We start from the raw sequence: 22939 nt of genomic DNA, 5'->3' as shown, positions 1-22939 counted from the left end.
TTCGCCATCTTGAATCACCTATCAAAATTGCTGTAGCAAAGTCAGACGAATTTATAATTGCAACTAAAAAGGGATCAATGGAATTGTTAACCGATACTTTGACCAATATCAACCTAAACGATGTATTATTTTGTCCGGATGTATCACAAAACCTTATCTCTGTTAAAAAGATGCAAGATGCAGATTTTACAATTGCATTTCATCCAGGAGGTGTGGTTGTGAATAAAAATAAAATAAATATTATGAACGCATATTTTAGTGATAATGTTCCTTCTGAAAGGTTCACAATACCTAAAAAGGCATTTGTATTAAATAAAAAAATTATAACATGGCATGAGAGGTTAGGGCAAGTCTGGGAAAATTTGTTGAAATTAAAAACCATAATTCATTTGAAGATACTAATATACTAACTAATGTTAATCCAGGTAATGATTTATGCGAAGCCTGCATAAAAGGAAAACAAACTAGGCTTCATTTTGAAATGATGATAGGCCATTATTCGAAGTACATTCCGATGCCTGTGGTCCGAAAAGTCCTCCCACAATAAATAAAAGGAATTACTATGTTGTTTTTATAGCTCAATATACACATTACTGTGTAGCATATTTGTTAACTTACAAGTCAGATGTTTTTGCTGCCTTTAGGGATTTTATTCTAAAGAGCGAAGCCCATTTTAATCTGAAAGAACTTAATTTGTACATAGATAATGGGAGGGAATATTTATCGAATGAAATGCGAGAATTTTGTGTTGAAAAAGGCATTAGCTACCATTTAACAGTTCTCCACAGACCTCAGCAGAATGGTGTATCCGAAAGGATGATAAGGTCTATAACTGAAAAAGCTCGTGTTTTAATTATAGGAGCCGACCTACAGAAAAGTTTCTGGGGTGAAGCTGTGTTAACAGCAATGTATTTAATAAATAGAAGTCCAAGTAATGCACTTAAAATGTATTGAAAACACCATATGAAATGTGGCATAACAAAAGACCAAGCTTAAAATATTTATAAGTTTTTGGTTCCACAGAATATGTTCATAGTAAACTACCTAAAAGGAAGTTTGATGATAAATCTTGGAAAGGTATACTTGTGGGGTATGAACCAAATAGATATAGAGTATGGTGTGTTGAAAAAGAAATATTTGTAACAGCAAGAGATGTTGTTGTTGATGAAACAAATATGGTATAGTTTAGAGCTGTGGTTGAGAAGGACATGCATCTTAATAATGAAGATGGTGAAAGTATTCTGTCGAATACTGATAATGAAAATATCCTCAATAATAATGAGAATTCTGACCAAGCAGATGAACAGCCTAGCGACATGGTAGAATTGAGAATGCCGATCCAGAAATTTCTGGTGAAAAGTCTTATGAAAAAGGAGACTTGGAATCGCAGATAAATATTAGAAAAAGTGATTTAAATGACACAAACCAAAAGTATCTTATCGAGATTTAATAAATAATTGTGTGATCAATACTCAGTCTTTAATCTATTCTGTACCATATAAATTTGTCGAGGTTAAATACAATAAAGATAGATCACATTGGGAGAAAGCTATTTAAGAAGAACTGGACACACATATGTTAAATAAAACTTGGTCAAATGTACAAAAGCCTAAAAATAAAAATATAGTGGATTGTAGATGGGTTTTTACAATCAAACAAAATGAATTCGGTGAACCAATAAAATATAAAGCCAAACTTATTGCTCGCGGTTTTACGTAAGAATACTTAGTTGATTATAATGAAACATTTGCACCTGTAGCGAGAATATCTAGATTAAGATTGATTATATCCATATCAAATCAGTATGACCTTTAAGTACACCATATGGATGTGAAGACAGCATTTTTGAATGGAATATTAAAAGAAGAAATATATATGCAAATACCTGAAGGTCTTAAAGTTAGAGAAATTAGGTTTGTAGACTACATAAAGAAAGAAAATTTATGGCCGCAAGCAAGCTGCTAGGTGTTGGTTTGAAATATTGGAGAAAGCATTAACAAAAATAGGCTTTATTAATTTACCAGTTGATCGTTGTATATATCTTCTTGATAAAGGAGATATATTCTCTAATATATATATATTCTTTTATATGTAGATGACTTAGTGATATCTACCAACAACAAACAAGTAATGATGGAATTAAATTATACCTAATGAACAAATTCAGAATGACGGATTTAAATTAAATTAAATTTTTCTTAGGTATTAAAGTTGATAGAAGTGATGGTCAACTTAGTCTAAGTCAATCTGCTTATATAAAATCAATACTTTTAAAATATAATATGGAAAATTGCAATCCTGTTAACTGTCCTCTACCAACTAAACGTAATCATTTTGCTCTTAGCTCAGATGATACATGTCGAAATGAAATTGGATGTTTAATGTACATTATGTTATGTACAAGACTAAATCTAAGTACAGCTGTTAATTTTTATACCCGCTCCCCATAGGGTATTATAACTTTGTCCCGCAGGAAATGTATGTAACAGGTAGAAGTAGGCATCTCCGACCCTATAAAGTATATATATTCTTGATCAGCGTCAACAGCCGAGACGATCTAGCCATGTCCGTCTGTCTGTCTGTCCGTCTGTCTGTCCGTCTGTCTGTCTGTCCGTCTGTCCGTCTGTCCGTATGAACACCTAGATCTCAGAGACTATAAGAGATAGAGCTATAATTTTTTTCGACAGCATTTGTTATGTTTGCACGCAGATCAAGTTTGTTTCAAATTTTTGCCAGCAGCTTTTTCTTTAGTTTACTTTTACTCAAAATTTTAGTGATGTTTAAATTGAATTTAACAGCTGAAATGCTAAAAATATATTTCTATCGACAAAATATCGATATTTACTTGTATCGAAGAACTTCCCTCAAAAGTTTGCACCTAAATTGAAGCGACTTGCATATCTAACATTGCACTATGGGCAAAAAGCTTTTACATTTGTTTTGTGTTCGGTATTTTTAAATTGACTTTATTTTTTAAATTAGAATACTTCAAATATACTGAAACATATTTTTAAAAAATTTTAGACATCGCTGGTATTTTGTTATTCGTCCATATTTAAAGACTATGATCTGATCTATGATCTAAAAAAAAAGAATTTGGCGCGAAAGTTTATGATTTTTTCAAAACATTAAGTACAATTATGAACGTTTTCCAAATTTTGGGACTGTAAACTGTGGACATTTGTGTTTAGAATTTTTAATGTGGCGTATGTCGGTTGAAGGGTAGGGAGACACTTATCAGTGGGATGGTTGTCCTTCTCTAGCACTTGAGAAGTCCTACAGCTAGCAACAGGTAGAAAGTCAACCAATCAAAGGAAAACGTCCTTAGGTAATGAAAACCTTTGAAAACAACAGTGGAAGGGGAAAGTGACAAGTATAAAATCAGCTAACCACTCGAAGGAAAATATCATTCGGTCATCAGCACTCATCACTGAACAATACCAGCAGCAGTATCATCACCGCCAGGAGCACACACGATAAACACTGAAGAGCAGGAGCAGTACCAGCACTTAATAGTACCAGCAGTACTAGACACACACACACACACACATACACACACACACACACACACACACACACACACACACACACACACACACACAAACACACACAGGCAGCAAAGCGCGCGAACGCCAGGGATAGAGCCAGCATCATCCAGGAGTGGCAGGCAAGGTGGAACAGCGGCACGAAAGGTCGGTGGACACATCGCCTGATACCGGACGTTTCAAGGTGGTTAGGCAGAGGTCACGGAGAGATGAATTTTTACCTAACACAATTACTAAGTGGTCACGGGTGTTTCAAAGGATACCTGCACCGTTTCGGCCATGCATCAGACCCTTACTGCGCCCACTGCGAGCCGCGGGTGGTGGAGGATGCAGAGCACGTCTTTCTGCACTGCGGACGCTTCGCAGGTGCTAGAGAAGAACTAGAAGCCCGCCTTGAGGGGCGTGTCGAGACGGAGTCCGTAGTCGAGCATATGATAAGCTCGAGGGAGAAATGGGTGGCGGTGAACACGATGGCAGTGGCAGTAATGAAGCAGCTAAGAAGAGAAGAGAGAGCACAAATGCCAGCCAACTCAGAAGAGGGCCGATAAATGCCGAACCCTTCCCCTGAAGTATTACCTCACGGCAGTTCCGGGGGGAGTGCGTTGAAAGCGGGAGACCAGCAGGACCACTTGAACGTACTGCGGTGCGTCAACGTCCAGGAAAAAACACACACACACACACATACACGCACACACACACACATACACACACACACACACACCGTGTGGTGGCGGTTATGAGAATACCACCTCAGCCAACCACTGCTTGTCGTAAAAGGCGACTAAAGTGGTATCAAGGCCGAGCCCAGTACCGCCTTGATTAGGATACTGGAAACACCACCTCTGACTTGATGAGTTGGGCTGACAATCACAGTATTCTAGTATCTGAGTAGACAGAGTGATATCTTGTCGAAACGACTACTAGGCTAATGCTGTGATTGCCCCCGTCCCGTTAAAATCGTGGCTGACCTCTAGGCACGCTCAATGGTTCGTCCCCATTCAGTTGGGCGTACAGGCTCAGTTGAGAATACTCCTGACCTACGTGGATCTGGCTCTGAACATACGACCCCATGAAGGCGTATGTCAACCCTCGCATGGCCTCCCTGTTACATAGACAACCATGAGATCATTAGACACGACTGCACTACGAACATTGATAACGACTTAGAGTTGGGACCCAATCACAACGATGTTTACAACAAGAGAAGGAAGGAAGGGAGGAGAGGAGAGAGAGATGAGAGATTTGCATGAGTCAGCGGATCGACAGCGATCGGAAGGAGTGGCGAAGGTTGATCCGTTCGCAAGGAAGTCAAGGGTTTCGCACTCGCCGATAAGAGTGCCAGTAATTGCTGCGGTATCTGTGACATCTGAACGAGCGTCCGAATCGGTTACAGGTTTGGAAGCACAGCAGGGAGAACAACGACCCCCGCCAATGCAACTTAACCTTAAGGTTGCGCAAACGCAGAGGTCAAAATCAGTCCCACCATCGGACAACCCTACGAAGGAAGGCTCGTCGACGCTAAGACCGGACCCGGCGAAATTCTCGGTACTCGGGGATAAAATAGGACTGCTTAACGAGATGCTCGAGGGTCGGAGATCTATTCATCAACCAATGAGGAATCTGATCGAGGAGATCACAAACCTGTACAAGGAGATTAAGGTGGATAGCCTCGGCACCTCTTCGCCCGTGCAGAAAGGCGAAGACAAATCATCCCAGAAGAGAAACGTTGGAAAGGAGTCGTCAAGGAACCCCGGAGGCGGAAAGGTGACAGCCCCCGCAGACACAGCGGCAACAGTTGCGTCCCGCGCAAGGGAGCCAATGATACAGGCTGGTAAACCTATGAAGGAAAACAAGGCAAGAGAGGGTAGATGCAAAGGCGGCGATAAGCAGCAGCGCGAGAGTTGGACGAAGGTGGAGCCAAAGAAGAAGCGAGTTAGGCAGTCAAGACCAGATGCGATTGTCATTCAAGGAGCGACGGGAGTGAGCTACGTGGATATCTTGCGTTCAGTGAAAACCGAACCTCGACTCAAGGATCTAGCTCAATTAGTGAAGGGAATCAGGAAGACCGCGAAAGGCGAACTACTCTTCGAACTGGTGCGCGCTTCTGATCCTAACACGAAGGTCGTGCAAGAGGCTGTGAGCACACTCTTAGGTGACAAGGCGGAAGTCCGGACGCTATCGGAAACCGTGTCGTTAGAGGTTAAAGACATTGATGAGCTGACGACGGAAGCAGAAATCCTGGAGGCTCTGGTCACCCAGTTTGGAGGTACTGACATTAGCCGATCCTCACTACAATCGCTTCGGCCAGCGTATGGAGGCACCCAAACAGCCACACTGAGAGTATCCGGCGGCTTGGCGGGGAAGTTACTATCTGCAGGCAAAATCAGGATAGGCTGGGTCATCTGTCGCATTAGACAGAAGGTACAGCCTATTCGCTGCTTCAGATGCATGGAGTTCGGCCATGTAGCAAGTAGATGTACATCCGAGACGGACTGTAAGGACCACTGCTTTAACTGTGGTGGAAGAGGGCACCAGGCCAGGAACTGCAAGGAGGATAAAGCCTGCATGCTGTGCACGAGAAAAGGAGAAAAGGATTGCAAGCACGCAACAAATAGTCCGCTTTGTCCGTATTTCAAGAAGGCTGTCGCTCGGTCACATAAATGATGCGCATATATCAATTAAATTTGAATCACGGCGCAGCGGCCCAGGACCTGCTAGAACAGACCCTTAGGGAAAGGAAAATTGATGTTGCCATTCTATGCGAACCCTACAGACAGAAATCCCCAAATACGTGGGTCGGGGACAGAAATGGTAAGGCAGCGGTGTGGAGTTGCGGGAAACCCGGCGATGGTGTCAGAAGTAAAGAGCGGTAGCTTTTTTGTTCGAGCCAGGATAGGCCCGATTTACTTCTATAGTTGCTATCTGCCTCCATCCATGGATCTACAAAGCTTCAGGACGGCTGCGGACGAACTTGCGGATGACGCGAGGACAAAGACGCCCTGCCTTATTGCAGGGGACTTTAACGCTTGGGCCACGGAGTGGGGGAGTGCGAGGAGTAACGACAAAGGTCAAGCTCTGCTGGAGGCGTTGGCAACCCTGGATGTTGTGCTGCTAAATTCTGGCAACCAGTACACGTTTAGTAGGGGTAGTATGGGATCCACCATCGATGTTACTTTCGTAAGTGGCAGCCTTTCACGCAGAGCATCCTGGAAGGTATGCGGGCATTACACGCATAGCGACCACTCTGCGATTATTACGGAGATTGGAGGAAACCTGCTACGGAGAAACACCCCCAAGAGACTCTCATATAATACGAAGTCCTTCGATAGTGAGGTCTTCAATTATATGATCAGAGGAGCAGAGCTCGATGGCACGGTGGAGGTTATGGCCAGCAAGGTAATGGCAAGGATAGCGAGTGCCTGCGATGCCTCAATGTCCAAGAGAGTGCAGGGAGGAAGTCGTCTTCCGCAAGTCCACTGGTGGAACGACGGGATTGCGGACGCAAGGAGAGAGTGCCTCCGAGCTAGGAAAAACTACCAGCGTGCTGCCCCTGGCTCCGCGTATGAGTACCTAAGAGGAGTACACAAAACCAAGAGACGGATTCTGGCAAACCTTATCAAGGAAAGCAAGAAGGCGTCCTTCCAGCATCTGGTGAATGAGGCGGACAACGACCCGTGGGGTATGGCATACAAGCTGACGATGAAGAGGCTGAAAGCGTTTAGAACTCCCAGTCCATCCTGCCCAACCCTCCTTGGCAGGATTGTGCGCGAATTATTCCCACTACAGAGTAGGGTAGGAAGGCCAAATATGTTACTGCAAGGACACCGTATCAGCTTCCCCGCAGTTACTCGGGAAGAGCTCCGGGATGTCGCTAGAGGCATCAAGGTGAACAAGTCGCCCGGCCCCGATGGTATCCCTGGTCTGGCCATCAAAGCCGCCTTGGAGAATTATCCGGAGGACCTGTTGAGGCTGTACAATAGGTGCCTAGAGGAAGGAGTGTTCCCTGCCCGATGGAAAAGCAGTCGCTCGTGCTAATCCCGAAAGGTGGGAAACCTCCGGAGGAGCCTTCTTCGTATAGACCGATCTGCTTACTAGACACGGCGGGCAAAGCGCTAGAAACGTTAATACGGGAGCGCCTGGAGGTCGCTATAAACCGTGCAGGGGGCCTATCACCATGGCAGTTTGGTTTCCGGAAGGGTCGCACTACGATCCAGGCTATCAGACAAATTATGGACAAGGCGGAGAAGGCAATCGCGGGGGAGCGCTGGCTCTGGGGCAGTAAGGAGTACTGCCTCATCACCGCACTTGATATAAGAAATGCCTTTAATTCTGCCAGCTGGCATAGGATCCTGCACGCGTTGCAGCATTTCGATATCCCGTGCTATCTCACCCGGATAATCGCAAGTTACCTTAGCGACAGAAAGCTCTGGTACACGACCAGTACAGGCACTGAAAACTACGAGGTCACTGGAGGCGTTCCTCAGGGATCAGTGCTCGGCCCCACCTTGTGGAATGCTATGTACGACGGAGTCCTCCGCCTAAGGTTGCCGGACGGTGTAAATATTGTCGGATTTGCGGACGACATAGCGATCGTGACGGTCGCGAAGCACCTGACAGACATAGAGGCAAAGACGAATACTGCAGTCAAAGCAGTACGGGATTGGCTGGAAGAAGTAGGGCTCCGACTGGCGGAGCATAAAACCGAGGCCGTGTTAGTTACTTCCAGGAAAAAGGTGGAGTTTGTTGACATCGTAGTTGGGGATACAACGATACGCTCGCAAGCCACTATGACCTATCTCGGAGTCAAGGTGGACAACAGACTCAACTTTCGAGCACACCTCACGTACGCGGCGAGTAAGGCAGCAACCGCATCCACGGCCTTAGCTCGAATAATGCCGAACACAGGGGGCCCTAGGCAGAAAAGAAGGTTACTGCTCACCAACGTGGTCAGGTCCATCAGCCTTTACGCAGCCCCGATCTGGCTAAAGGGAACGGAGAGCGGTACCTTCCTGAGGCAGATGAACTCGGTGCACAGGATCTGCGCGCTCAGAATGTGCTGCGCATTTCGGACGGTATCGGGAGAAGCTGCGATGGTCCTTGCAGGAACAGCGCCATTCGATCTACAGGCAGCAGAGTGCGCGAAGGCCAGGGATAGAGCCAGCATCATCCAGGAGTGGCAGGCAAGGTGGAACAGCGGCACGAAAGGTCGGTGGACACATCGCCTGATACCGGACGTGTCAATGTGGTTAGACAGAGGTCACGGAGAGATGAACTTTACCTAACACAATTATTAAGTGGTCACGGGTGTTTTAAGGGATACCTGCACCGTTTCGGCCATGCATCAGACCCTTACCGCGCACACTGCGAGCCGCAGGTGGTGGAAGATGCAGAGCACGTCCTTTTGCACTGCGGACGCTTCGCGGGTGCTAGAGAAGAATTAGAAGTCCGCCTTGAGGGGCGTGTCGAGACGGAGACCGTAGTCGAGCATATGGTAAGCCCGAAGGATAAATGGGTGGCGGTGAACACGATGGCAGTGGCAGCAATGAAGCAGCTAAGAAGAGAAGAAAGAGCGCGAATCGCAGCCAACCCAGAAGAGGGCTGATAAAGGCCGAACCCTCCCCCTGAAGTAATACCTCACGGCAGTTCCGGGGAGAGAAAACACACACACACACACACACACACACACACACACACACACACACACACACGCACACACACACACACACACACCGATACCAAATAATCAGGATGAGTCCATCGTTTGGGGCTAGCAACGGAGAGGAGATTGACTTCACCGAAGGACATTCAATTCCTCGCCAATGACATGGAGATTGAATCAACAGCGAATTATTTGAATGCAATCAAGAAGAAACAGAAGCTCCCTTTCCGCGCTCTTCCAAGGAATACGGAATTCAGAATATATGGAGCGTCTAAGGTTCCTAGTAAATTTAATAGCAATTCTCTAAAATTAACATTGGAAAAGTATTTAATTTACCTCCCGAAATGGTATGATGAAGTTAAATCTGTATACATTAAAGAATTAAATACTGGTAATTATACTATAACAAAACAGGATGATGGAGAAATTGTATTCAAATTGAAAATGTAATAAAATATATGCAAAACAATAAATTATATTAACAAAATAGAATAAAAAAAAATTTTAATGGGGACTGGTAAATTTGGGGAATTTCAGCCTTCTTTTCCAGCTTTATTAGTTCTGATACTTATTACAAATAAATGTTAATGAAATTTAATTCGAAATTTTCATTAGGAATGGGAAATTGGGGAATTTTCAGCTTTCTTTTTCAGCCACTTTTCTCCTTTTACATTGTGTGAATAAATGTAATTGAAAATTTAATTTCATAATTTTAAATGGGGATATGGGAAATTGAAACAGATCTGTTAACAGAAACAGATCCGTTATCAGAACCGGATACCTGATCTGTACAACCAGGCCTGTTTAAAAGAACAGCTAGCTGTTCGATACAACCAGGTACCTGATCTCTACAACCAGGTCTGTTTAAAGAACAGTTACCTGGTCGATACAACCAGGTCTGTTTAAAAGAATAGCTAGCTGATCTATTTAACAGTCTGATAGCTGATCTGTACAACCAACTCTCTTCATAAAAACATGCTAATGTATCTGTTTATTGGTTATATATGATTATGTTTCGTAAAATAGATCACAGTACACTAATGACCACAAGACTGAAATAGTCACTGATCCACTAACAGTTGAATGCGGTAAATTTTAATCAAAATGTGTGGAAATGTAGCATCACATTGGATGCAATAACAGTATATATACATATATTATCGGAACATCTCATCACTAAAATGTTAAAACAGTATATATTACATATAAAGATATCGAATATCGATTGGCCTTACATGGCCTCACTTTTCTAAACCTCTTCCTCTTTCGTCGTTAATTATCGAAGAATAAAGACGTGTCCGCTAGTTGCTGCATAAAATATACAACTGTTTTATTTGATAAATTGAATAAAAATATATAATATAAAACTGATTAAGTGATACATCAAAAGGATTGATTGATTTCCAACAGGTTATATACCCAGGCACCCATCAAAGATAAGTGCACAATGTGAATTATAATCCTAAGGATGGATAAATCTAAAAGAAATATTAAGCCGTTTGACGGCGAAAAATATGCCATCTGGAAGTTTCGTATAAGAGCGCTTTTGAGTGAAAATGACTCAATTAAAGTAATTGACAACAATCGAGGTGTAGAAAATGATGAAAATACGGATGAGTGGAAGAAGTTAGAAAAATATGGATTTTATAAATCATTTTAATATTTTTGACGATTTAATAACCGAACTATCTGCATCTGGGTCAAAATTAGATGATATGGACAAAATCAGCCATCTTTTTTTTCTGCTTCTATCGTATAATGGTGTCATTACTGCCATCGAAACACTTGTCGAGAACAATTTGACTTCAGCTTACGCAAAAACAGATTACTTGATCACGAAATTAAATTAAAGCAGAAATCTAAAGATACAAAGTTAAAAGTTTTGCAAGTTTTGCAAAATAAACAATTTCAACATAATAAACAATTTCAATACAAAACTAATAAGTTTCATGATAAAGCACAGTTCAAATCAAAGTTCAAATTCAACAATAATAAATCAAAATGTTTTCACTGTGGCAAGAAAGAAGGATTGCTATAAGTGTAAGAGAGAGAAAGAAAATGAGAAAAATAAAGTAAAAAAGGCACAATTGCCTCAAGGGCAAAATGAAAAAGAAAGATCTGGTTTTGCAAACGTCAAATAACGTCACAATAATATTGGCGATAAGCATATTTCTTTCCTATTGGATTCGGGTGCATCTGATCACTTGACCAACAATGAAAATCTACTCTCAAACATTCGCCATCTTGAATCACCTATCAAAATTGCTGTAGCAAAGTCAGACGAATTTATAATTGCAACTAAAAAGGGATCAATGGAATTGTTAACCGATACTTTGACCAATATCAACCTAAACGATGTATTATTTTGTCCGGATGTATCACAAAACCTTATCTCTGTTAAAAAGATGCAAGATGCAGATTTTACAATTGCATTTCATCCAGGAGGTGTGGTTGTGAATAAAAATAAAATAAATATTATGAACGCATATTTTAGTGATAATGTTCCTTCTGAAAGGTTCACAATACCTAAAAAGGCATTTGTATTAAATAAAAAAATTATAACATGGCATGAGAGGTTAGGGCAAGTCTGGGAAAATTTGTTGAAATTAAAAACCATAATTCATTTGAAGATACTAATATACTAACTAATGTTAATCCAGGTAATGATTTATGCGAAGCCTGCATAAAAGGAAAACAAACTAGGCTTCATTTTGAAATGATGATAGGCCATTATTCGAAGTACATTCCGATGCCTGTGGTCCGAAAAGTCCTCCCACAATAAATAAAAGGAATTACTATGTTGTTTTTATAGCTCAATATACACATTACTGTGTAGCATATTTGTTAACTTACAAGTCAGATGTTTTTGCTGCCTTTAGGGATTTTATTCTAAAGAGCGAAGCCCATTTTAATCTGAAAGAACTTAATTTGTACATAGATAATGGGAGGGAATATTTATCGAATGAAATGCGAGAATTTTGTGTTGAAAAAGGCATTAGCTACCATTTAACAGTTCTCCACAGACCTCAGCAGAATGGTGTATCCGAAAGGATGATAAGGTCTATAACTGAAAAAGCTCGTGTTTTAATTATAGGAGCCGACCTACAGAAAAGTTTCTGGGGTGAAGCTGTGTTAACAGCAATGTATTTAATAAATAGAAGTCCAAGTAATGCACTTAAAAATGTATTGAAAACACCATATGAAATGTGGCATAACAAAAGACCAAGCTTAAAATATTTATAAGTTTTTGGTTCCACAGAATATGTTCATAGTAAACTACCTAAAAGGAAGTTTGATGATAAATCTTGAAAGGTATACTTGTGGGTATGAACCAAATGGATATAGAGTATGGTGTGTTGAAAAAGAAATATTTGTAACAGCAAGAGATGTTGTTGTTGATGAAACAAATATGGTATAGTTTAGAGCTGTGGTTGAGAAGGACATGCATCTTAATAATGAAGATGGTGAAAGTATTCTGTCGAATACTGATAATGAAAATATCCTCAATAATAATGAGAATTCTGACCAAGCAGATGAACAGCCTAGCGACATGGTAGAATTGAGAATGCCGATCCAGAAATTTCTGGTGAAAAGTCTTATGAAAAAGGAGACTTGGAATCGCAGATAAATATTAGAAAAAGTGATTTAAATGACACAAACCAAAAGTATCTTATCGAGATTTAATAAATAATTGTGTGATCAATACTCAGTCTTTAATCTATTCTGTACCATATAAATTTGTCGAGGTTAAATACAATAAAGATAGATCACATTGGGAGAAAGCTATTTAAGAAGAACTGGACACACATATGTTAAATAAAACTTGGTCAAATGTACAAAAGCCTAAAAATAAAAATATAGTGGATTGTAGATGGGTTTTTACAATCAAACAAAATGAATTCGGTGAACCAATAAAATATAAAGCCAAACTTATTGCTCGCGGTTTTACGTAAGAATACTTAGTTGATTATAATGAAACATTTGCACCTGTAGCGAGAATATCTAGATTAAGATTGATTATATCCATATCAAATCAGTATGACCTTTAAGTACACCATATGGATGTGAAGACAGCATTTTTGAATGGAATATTAAAAGAAGAAATATATATGCAAATACCTGAAGGTCTTAAAGTTAGAGAAATTAGGTTTGTAGACTACATAAAGAAAGAAAATTTATGGCCGCAAGCAAGCTGCTAGGTGTTGGTTTGAAATATTGGAGAAAGCATTAACAAAAATAGGCTTTATTAATTTACCAGTTGATCGTTGTATATATCTTCTTGATAAAGGAGATATATTCTCTAATATATATATATTCTTTTATATGTAGATGACTTAGTGATATCTACCAACAACAAACAAGTAATGATGGAATTAAATTATACCTAATGAACAAATTCAGAATGACGGATTTAAATTAAATTAAATTTTTCTTAGGTATTAAAGTTGATAGAAGTGATGGTCAACTTAGTCTAAGTCAATCTGCTTATATAAAATCAATACTTTTAAAATATAATATGGAAAATTGCAATCCTGTTAACTGTCCTCTACCAACTAAACGTAATCATTTTGCTCTTAGCTCAGATGATACATGTCGAAATGAAATTGGATGTTTAATGTACATTATGTTATGTACAAGACTAAATCTAAGTACAGCTGTTAATTTTTATACCCGCTCCCCATAGGGTATTATAACTTTGTCCCGCAGGAAATGTATGTAACAGGTAGAAGTAGGCATCTCCGACCCTATAAAGTATATATATTCTTGATCAGCGTCAACAGCCGAGACGATCTAGCCATGTCCGTCTGTCTGTCTGTCCGTCTGTCTGTCCGTCTGTCTGTCTGTCCGTATGAACACCTAGATCTCAGAGACTATAAGAGATAGAGCTATAATTTTTTTCGACAGCATTTGTTATGTTTGCACGCAGATCAAGTTTGTTTCAAATTTTTGCCAGCAGCTTTTTCTTTAGTTTACTTTTACTCAAAATTTTAGTGATGTTTAAATTGAATTTAACAGCTGAAATGCTAAAAATATATTTCTATCGACAAAATATCGATATTTACTTGTATCGAATAACTTCCCTCAAAAGTTTGCACCTAAATTGAAGCGACTTGCATATCTAACATTGCACTATGGGCAAAAAGCTTTTACATTTGTTTTGTGTTCGGTATTTTTAAATTGACTTTATTTTTTAAATTAGAATACTTCAAATATACTGAAACATATTTTTAAAAAATTTTAGACATCGCTGGTATTTTGTTATTCGTCCATATTTAAAGACTATGATCTGATCTATGATCTAAAAAAAAAGAATTTGGCGCGAAAGTTTATGATTTTTTCTGTGAGTTGTATCTTCAAATTGTAAATTAAACAAAAAAGCTTAGATATGGAATTTAATCGTCAAGGTATGTAATATTAATTATTGAAACTACATTTTTAGTACATGTGTTATGTTGTCCAATCGTACAATGTGTTGTTGGTATGTTTTTAGGCCGCTGCTAACAAATGTATCTGTGTTTCTGTGGATTGTAACTTGTGCGTCTAGGCCGGTCGAGGCAATATTAAAGCTGAATGTTATTAACCAAACTGTTAACAATCAAATAGTGGTTAACATTTTTGCACATTTTTGCCCGATTTACGGCAATACTCAATGTTGCAGTTGCAGTTACATTCTTACATTCAACGTTGCTTGATGTTTGGAGCGACAACAACCGCCAACAAGCTGCTGTGCAGCAGTTTGTTTTACAAAATATTGATGAGGCTGAATTAAGTGATGTCCAGCAAAACATAATAAAAGATAAGCTCAGGGTATTCTTTGGATTTATTACCACTAATTTGCCAAAATGCAACAGAATGCTCGACCGTTTCAAAAAAAAGCATGCGCAATGGCTCGCATCATCTTTAAAAATTGAGTTTTTTAAAGATGATATTCCACGCGACAAGTCTGGTCGCAAACGCTTGACAGACATTGAGGCAGGACCAAGGTTAAGGCGAAAATTGGCATCTGATCTGGTCGATAAAGTGAAGATTGCATGCCACTGTTGTTGCATGCAACTTCTACATTGACCGAAAAGTTGAAAACGGGCGACACTTCTCCTCTACTGCAAAAAGCATTGAATAAAGATAATATAGATGGTATAACGAACCAATTTAAGCAGAAACAGGTGACAGTAATAAGTCCTGAAAATGCTTTAGCCTTTTTAATTGAAAACAATTTAACAAAACGACAATACATTAACATAAAAGCCATAAGTAAGCTCAATGGATGCGATATTTATCCCCCTTATTCGGAAATTACAAAAATGAAATTGAAATGCAGACCAGAACAAGATTTAATAACTTATTCTGAATATAAAGTTCAAGTATCACTTCAGAATTTATTGAATCATTCTGTTGACCGCATATTTGAAATGCAGAAAGACGTAATTACTCATTCGCAAGCAACGCATTGCAAATTAATGGTCAGCTACGGTTTTGATGGCTCAACAGGTCAAAGTATATATAAACAGCGATTTCACACGGATCAGCCTGTTGGATTGGATCAGTCACTGTTTGTAACTACAATAATTCCTTTAAAATTAATAGATTCCAAAAATCAAATTATTTGGTTAAATCCATCTCCTCAATCGGTCAGATTCTGCCTGAAAATGGAATTTATTAAGAAAACTACTGATCTTATAAAATATGAAAAAACGGATTTGGACGAGCAAATAAAAAACCTTGATGACCACACCTATACTTTCGGAGAGCAAAAAATAATAGTAAAATATGAAGCATATTTGACTTTAATAGACGGCAAAGTTTTAAATGTGTTAACTGATACAAATTCCTGCCAATGCTGTCCATTATGTGGTGCTAAGCCCAGTACACTTTTGATGACGAAAAATATTGAGTCAAAAAACTTTCATATGTATTCTGATAGCCATATATATGGTATAAGTCCTTTACATGCATGGATACGATTCTTCGAGTTCGTATTAAAAGTAGCATACCGAATGGAGCTAAAAAAATGGAGAGTCACAGGCTCAGACAAAGATGGCCTTGCGTTACGGAAAAAAAGGATTCAACGTAGATTATGGGATGAAATGGGTTTGAACGTAGACAACCCTAAACAAAATAGAAGTGACAATAGTAATGATGGAACTACCGCCAGAAGAGCTTTTGCAGATACCAAAACGTTATCAACAATTTTAAATTTCAACGAGAACATTTTGTATAATTTTTATATCATTTTAATTGCTGCATCGTGTGAATATAAAGTATGCCCAGCAAAATTCAAAAATTTATGTACGAAAACGTTCAACCTACAACCTGTATATGTTGAAACTTATGATTGGTATCCAATGTCACCGACTGTGCATAAAGTATTGGTGCATGGGCCTCAAATAATGGAAACCTCCGTACTTCCTCTAGGTGCTCTGGGGGAGAATGCGTCAGAAGCCCGCAATAAATTGTACAAACGCGATAGGCTTTCCCAAGCAAGAAAAAACAGTCGGCTGAATACTATATCAGATGTGTTTAATAGAGCATTGGATTCCTCTGACCCACTGCTTTCAACCATAAATCTAAAGGAACGCCAAAGACTAAATTACAAAAAAAGGCTGCCAAGAGATGTTATATCTCTTTTGGAATCTCCTGACATTGACCTTCCAACAACAGGGGCATGTGTAGACCATAATGTTGAACAGGTAGAAGAAGTCGCAGATAATGAATTTGAAATACTCGGGCTGGATTCCCTGGAGTTGGAGGAAGAGCTTTGGGAAGAATAAATTATTAACTGGGCATCATGGTATGGAGACACAAAACTTAATATTGGGCTCTAACTAATTTTTAATTTAATTTTTCAGGTATCCATATCAACTTTATAATGCAAATTTGTTAAAAATATATTAATTAAAAATATTTAATACAATTTTATTAAATATATTACATTAAAATATTAAAAAAAAATTTTAGGAAAAAAATCGAAAATTGCAATTTTATGGTAAGGTGGGAGGGAGGGAAGACGTTGTCCAATTCGAAAAAAAAATCCGAAATTCTATCTTTATTTTTTAGGTATGTGTACAAAATTTCATGTTTCTATCTTCAAAAATGGTAAAAATGCCGCAATTCGGGGATTTTTGCCCATAGTGCATTGTGAAATTCGCTTGGGCTAAAACAAATTTACGATGCCAAAGGAAGTTTACAAGCTGCGAATGGTTTTGGATTTTTTTCTGTTTTGTTTTCTTATCTGATAATTGCAAAAATAAACATATTCGTACGCAAAATTAACGAATTTACATATATATTTTATCATAAAACAGAACAAGTTCCTAAAATTAATCTTAGCTCTAAATATAGTGCTTATCCAAAGCTTTAAGAATAACCTTCACTTATTCTTAAAATTGTTTCAGTTTATGTTTTTTTTCACTGTAAAGATGGTAGCACGTGACATCTGTCAGATAATTACCAATTATATTTTATATTACGTATTGAACTGAGGGTTTATAAATGAAAAACATACACCACATTGCTTCATTAAAATAAGTTTTTTTCCTAACTTTTTTCTCTGTTATTCCGCTTTTTTTTCGCTGATTCAGCTTATTTTGCTTAGAAAAAAATGACACCACTGCTTCCAATGGCCCCCTCGTGGAGTTCCCTCAAGTAAATTTACTTAATTGGTAACTAATTCGAGCGGCGACAAACAAAAATTATAATTGGCGCGTGCCATTCACTTGTAGTTGCAACAACAACTCTTACTTTTAAAACCTTTCCTTATTTGTCAATCTATAACCACTTGAGAATTGCAATATTAAAATTAATAAAATCTACTGTTTGCGCATATCATTTATGTAAACAAACCTGAACTTATACCACCGAAATTTGTCATTGAAATACAAAAGAACATTGCATACTTTTGAGTTGATCATTTCATCTGCATGAAAAAAATTATAGCATTAAAAACAGTATTATCACTAACCATACAATACATAGATGCGTCATCCCATACAAAAAATCCTATCATTAAAAACTGAATTATGGCGACCCCAGTCGGGCCGAGCGCTGCGATTCGAACACCAGAGCCTCTTCGGCTCATTCACACACTCAGTTTAGTCGCAGATCAAATGCGGAACGATGAGCACGAGCGTATTTCGTTGCGCTCTGCTTTCGCTTCTATGTATGCGTGTATGTATCTACATGCTTAATACTTAACATAAAATATATAATATACATTAATGTACAAAGGTTAAGTATATTTAAGATATCGTCAATATTATCGGCCTCATACACTCCTTAAATTCCGTACTCTGCAGCCAGACATCTCTGACTTCTTGCTTGTAGGCTTCCTTTGGCATCGTCAATTTGTTGGAAGACGCTCTAATTCAAGTACGAATTCAATTTAAACATCAATGAAATTTGAGTAAAAGTAAACTTAAAAAAAAGCTGCTTAAATTTGGTCAAAAAGCCAGAATTCCCGCTGCCCATCATATTTTTTCTTCAATCACACTTCAAAAAAAAATTGAAATCCGTCAGAGAATTACAACAACCGAGGGGCAACTCCGACCCTTGATCATTGTCAACAGCCGAGACCCGGAGGTGCTGGTGGATATGGTGATCGCTCTGATACTGGCATTCAATCAGCAGTTTAGCGAGCATGCGGTGAATGTGATCATCGAAGCCATGCAGAATCGGCCCACAGCCAAAGTGTTCACCGAGAAGCTCTTGTTGCTGCTCAATCGAGAAGGTAAAGCCAAACAATGTGTACTTTATTTTTGAATGCAGTGTATCCGATCAGCAGTTAGTGCGCGAAATCGCCAACGAATTTCCCCAATTGTTTAAAGACAGAGCCAGAATCTAGAATTGCAAACAGACAAAAACACAACTCCTAAAACCAACTAAAACCAAAATAAATACCAATCTAAAGCGTTGCTAATGAGGCTACCAAAGCGAGCCAACCAAAAATATTTTCAATTTTAAATTGTATAGTTTACAAAACTGAGAAATCAACAGCAGCTAAATAACTTTTCGGATAGCCTTAAACAAATGAATCAACTGCTCGCTATCTCTATCTAATCAAATCAATAACAAGAAATGAAAATGCAAAACAAACAAACTTTTCGACGAATTCAATTTTATATAATATGTGTTTATTAATTTGTAAGACGTTTTTAATTGGTATTAAAATTTATAAACATATTAAGTTTATTGTTAAACGATAAAACAAAAAATCCCCAACAAAAAAAAAATAATTGTTAAATTGAATTGAAGCAGAAAAAACACAAAACAAAAAAATGTACAAAAGAATTTTTAACAACAAGTTTATCAAGAAAACAAACAATAACAAGCAACAACAATATAGCAAAAATGCTCACGAAAAAAAAAACGAATTAACTTAACTAAATGCAGAAAAGAAATTAATAAGCCGCACATTTCAAAGATCAAATATACAAAAAAAAAATGATATTATCAAATTGCAAACAACAAGAACAAAAGTGAAAGCAAAATGATATATTCAAGAAATTAATCTAATTACCAAATTCAAATTCTTTTTTCGAAATACACTCGATTTTTGTACTCTTTCGAATTGAAATTAACACACACACAAACAACAACAACAGCAAACAGTTTCAACATTTTAAAACGATTATAAACAAAGCAAAACGAAAAATTAGTAAAAACGTTTTTATTAACTTTGTTAATTTTGCTCATTTTAAACCAAATGGAAAACAGAAAATGAAAAATTAAAAATGGAAAAAGGCAACGCAAAATGCATTGAAAATGTAACAAACAATGAGATTGCAATAATTGTTAAGAGTAATAAAACAAATGGTATAATAACAATAATTATAAAAATTAAAATAAACATCCAGAAAATCAACAAAAATGTTTGCAGTAAATATTACGTATACGCATGCTGAGACGCAGCTGAGTTGTAAGTAAATTGTACAACCTTCGAAATGATTTTCATACTTCATTTAATTTTAGGAATAAATTTATACAAGCAGATTTTGCTTTTATTTAAAATGGGTACCGGATATCACATAGTCGAGTACACTCGACTGTAGCTTTCTTACTTGTTCTTTTGGTATTCCGTTTTTTTTTTGCTTTTTTTTTCGCTGATCCAGCTTATTTTGCTTAGAAAAAAATGACACCACTGCTTCCAATGGCCCCCTCGTGGTGTTCCCTCAAGTAAATTTATTTAATTGGTAACTAATTCTAGCGGCGACAAACAAAAATAATAATTGGCGCGTGCCATTCACTTGTAGTTGCAACAACAACTCTTACTTTTAAAACCTTTCCTTATTTGTCAATCTATAACCACTTGAGAATTGCAATATTAAAATTAATAAAATCTACTGTTTGCGCATATCATTTATGTAAACAAACCTGAACTTATACCACCGAAATTTGTCATTGAAATACAAAAGAACATTGCATACTTTTGAGTTGATCATTTCATCTGCATGAAAAAAATTATAGCATTAAAAACAGTATTATCACTAACCATACAATACATAGATGCGTCATCCCATACAAAAAATCCTATCATTAAAAACTGAATTATGGCGACCCCAGTCGGGCCGAGCGCTGCGATTCGAACACCAGAGCCTCTTCGGCTCATTCACACACTCAGTTTAGTCGCAGATCAAATGCGGAACGATGAGCACGAGCGTATTTCGTTGCGCTCTGCTTTCGCTTCTATGTATGCGTGTAAAAACCATAATTACAATGCTAATCAAATCTCTTTTATATATAGCATGTCGTCGGCGATGTTTGCGTGCTATACCGAGTACAGGCTGACAAGATTGGAGACTATGCTTAACGAAGCCAAGATCAAATATGACAGTGTAAGTTGTTAGTTTACAGTCGAGATATATCGATCTCATCAGACTTGCTAATTTCATTATTTCATATCATTTACAGTTATATCATCACACGGAGTTGATCGTGATTGATGACGATGCTAATCTTCCACAACAGGCTTTGCATTGGCAGACAACCAAAAAGAAAAGAGTGCGTGTTGCACGCTGTGCGCAGTTAGAGGAAATGCTCAAGGAGTCTGAGCAAGCTACCAGCCAGCCAGTGGCTGAGCTGCAAGAAGAGTCGGTGTGCAGTGTCAGCGACACTCTAGGCATGCCACCAACTCGACCGGATGAGGATTAGCTGCTTGTGATCAACGAGTGCAAGCTGGAACAGAGCGAATATATGCTAAGCTCTTCACAGGCTGAGCGACTTGAACGCGCTACGATACCGCCTGCAGAGGCAGAACCATTAAATTTAATTAAAACATCTTTAAAAATCAAGTAAAAGTAAACAAAAAATAAATATGGTTAAATTTTCTCAAAAAGCCAGAATTCCCGCTGCCTGCTGTTTTCATAATTTTCACGCAATCACACTTCAAACAAGTAAAAAGCTACAGTCGAGTGTACTCGACTGTGAGATACCCGCTACCCATTTTGAATGAAAGCAATATATTTTGCGGTATTATTCTCAAAATATACCAAATATACTGCAAAAATACTAAAAATATACCAAATGGTATATGTGGTATATCGATAAAGTACCGCATTCAAAATATACCATAGACGGCTCAATATACCAGATTGTCGGCCAAAGCAACTAAGACCCCTAGTAAGTAGGCGTTTTGCCCATACAAAAGTATTTCTTTAATAACTTCGACAATTTTTATCTGATCGCAACCAAATTTTCAGGAATCATAACTACTATAGTTATTATTATATATGCTAAAATTCGCAACTCTAGCTTTAAAACTACGCTTGTTATTCGATTTTTTTGATTTGCGGAGGCGGAAGTGGGCGTGGCAAAAATTTGAAACAAACTTGATCTGCGTGCAAACATAACAAATGCTGTCGAAAAAATTATAGCTCTATCTCTTATAGTCTCTGAGATCTAGGTGTTCATACGGACAGACGGACAGACACACAGACGGACAGACGGACAGACAGACAGACGGACATGGCTAGATCGTCTCGGCTGTTGACGCTGATCAAGAATATATATACTTTATAGGGTCGGAGATGCCTCCTTCTACCTGTTACATACATTTCCTGCCGGCACAAAGTTATAATACCCTTCTACCCTATGGGTAGCGGGTATAAAATTCCAAATCTGACGGGAACTGTACTGTTTACGTTTTAAATTTATATAAACAAACCAATTATGTTATACAAATTTGTAATTGGAGATCGAATTATTGCATACTTTTAAGCTGATCATTTAAAGAACATAAAAAATCAAAAAAACTACAGTCAAGTGTGCTCGACTCTGAGACCCCCCGCTACCCATTTTGAATAAAGGCAAAATGTAGCGGCAATATTTTTTTAATATATCAAAATAATCGCAAAAATACTCGAAATTTAGCAAAGGCTATTCTAGGTACATTGGTACAGAATTATAGTCAAATATACCATTGAGTGCGAAATATACCAGACTGTCAGTCAAAGCAACTAAGACCCCATACAAAAGCATTTCTATAATAACTTCGACAATTTTTATCTGATCGCAACCAAATGTTCTGGAATCATAATTACTATAGTTATTATTGTATATACCAAAATTATTCTAGCTTAAAACTTACGCATGTTATTCGAGTTTCATCGATTTTTGGGGACGAAAGTGGACGAGGCAATAATTTAAAACAAACTTGATCTACGTACAAACATAACAAATGCTGTCGAAAATTATTGTTCTATGTCTTATAGTCCCTGAGATCCAGTGTTCATACGGACAGACC

The sequence above is a fragment of the Drosophila sulfurigaster genome, unplaced genomic scaffold (assembly GCF_023558435.1).
Source record: "Drosophila sulfurigaster albostrigata strain 15112-1811.04 unplaced genomic scaffold, ASM2355843v2 contig_289_pilon, whole genome shotgun sequence".
NCBI lineage: Eukaryota > Metazoa > Arthropoda > Insecta > Diptera > Drosophilidae > Drosophila > Drosophila sulfurigaster.
The sequence above is the reverse complement of the archived record's forward strand: the minus strand, read 5'-3'. Positions refer to the sequence as shown.